This window comes from Chrysochloris asiatica, unplaced genomic scaffold (assembly GCF_000296735.1).
Source record: "Chrysochloris asiatica unplaced genomic scaffold, ChrAsi1.0 scaffold00133, whole genome shotgun sequence".
Lineage (NCBI taxonomy): Eukaryota > Metazoa > Chordata > Mammalia > Afrosoricida > Chrysochloridae > Chrysochloris > Chrysochloris asiatica.
In genome coordinates, this window is record NW_006408651.1 from 2,621,200 (window position 1) to 2,623,209 (window position 2,010).

Consider the following 2,010-nt stretch of genomic DNA (forward strand, 5'->3'; position numbering starts at 1 on the left):
ATATGGATCTCTTCCAGTCAGTTGGCCAGGTACCTGTCTTACAAATTTCTTGGCATAGATGAGTGAGTGCCTCCAGTGCTGCATCAGTTTGTTGAAAGATCTCAATTGGTATCCCATCAACTCCTGGAGCCCTGCCTTCAGTGTTGCGTGGACTTCTTCTGTCAGTACCATGTCCAACCATTTCAAGAAGGAACATACTATCAAGAACCAAATGCATAGAGGTTAAGATTTTCAACCCAATTTGGGAGGACACAAGTCAATCCCTAACAGTAGGTGAACTTATATTTACCCCACATAATAGTAAGATTTGGAGCTGATTTAGAACTGAAAATGGAAATTTAATTTGGGAATTTTCTAATAGAATCTCCTAAATCTAACCACCAGTCATCTGTCTGTTTGCTATGCACTAGTGATGTGTGTACTGCTGTGATGCCGGAATCTCTATAATTGGTATTTAAATACCAGCAGAGTTGGACATGGCAGACAGCTTTCACCTGAGCTCAGAGACAAAGACAGTGTTTAGATACTGAAAACCTCATGAACAGCAGCAGAACATTGTCAGATACAGTGCCAGAAGATAAGCCCTTCAAGTAGGAAGGCACTCAAAATGCAACTGGGCTGTGGCTGGGGAAGAGCTGTCTTTTCAAAGTAGAGCAAACCATAATGACTGAAGGCAACAAAGCGTTCAGGACTTTCATTTGCTGATGGGGCACAACTCAAAGTGATAAGAAACAGCTGCAAACATCCATTGATAATAGGTACATGTAATGTATGGGGTAGGAATCTAGGAAAATTGGAAATTGTTAAAAATGAAATGGAATACATAAAGATCAATAACCTAGACACCAGTGAGCTGAAATGGACTGATATTGGCCATTTTCAGTCAGACAATCATATGGTTTATTATGCCAGAATGACAAATTAAAGAGAAATGGTGTCACCGTCATAGTCAAAAAGAGCATTTCAAATTTATCTCTAAATACAATGCTGTCTGTGATAGTATAATATCCATACATCTACAAGGAAGATCATTTAATACCACTTTTATTCAAATTTACCCACCAACAATAAAGCCAGTGATAATGAAATTAAAGAATTCAACCAACTGCTACAGTCTGAAATAGATCAGCCATGCAATCAAGATGTGTTGATAATTACTGGTGACTACTGGTGAATGTTAAAGTTGGAAACAAAAAGAAGGATCAGTAACTGGAAAACATGGCCTTGGTGATAGAAACAATACTGAAGATCACATGACAGAGTTATGCAAGACCAATGACATCTTTGTTGCAAATACCTTTTTTAAACAACATAAAAGACGACTATACACATGGACCTCACCAGATGAAACATACAGAAATTAAATTCATTACATCTGTGGAAAGAGATGGTGGAGAAGCTTCATATCATCAGCCAAAACAAAGCCAGGGACAGACTGTGGAACGGACCATTAACTGCTCGCATGCAACTTCAGGCTGAAGCTAAAATATTACCTTGAATATATCCCATTTAAACTTTGAAACCATATCAGGAACATATTTGATGCGTTAGGCAATAATGACCAAAGACCAGAAGAGTTGTGGGCTGACATCAAGAACATCATCTATGAAGAAAGCACAAAGTCATTAAAAAGAAAGCAAACGAATAAAAGACAAAAACAAAAGTCAGAAGAGACTCTGAAACTTTCTCTTAAATGTAGAGAAGCTAAAACAAAAAGAAGAAGTGAGGAAGTAACAGAATATTTTAAAGGGCCACTTGAGAAGAAAAAATAAAATATTATAATGAATGACTTATGCAATGAACCAGAGTTAGAATACCAAAAGGGAAGAATACACTCAGCATTTCTCAAGCTGTAAGAAGAGAAGAAAAAATTCAAACCAAATTCAATATGCAATATTGAAGGATTCTATGGGCAAAATATTGAATGATGTTGAAAGCCTCCAAAGAAGATGGAAGGAATACAGTCACTGTACCAAAAAGAATTGGTTGATTGGGTTAATGCGCTGGACT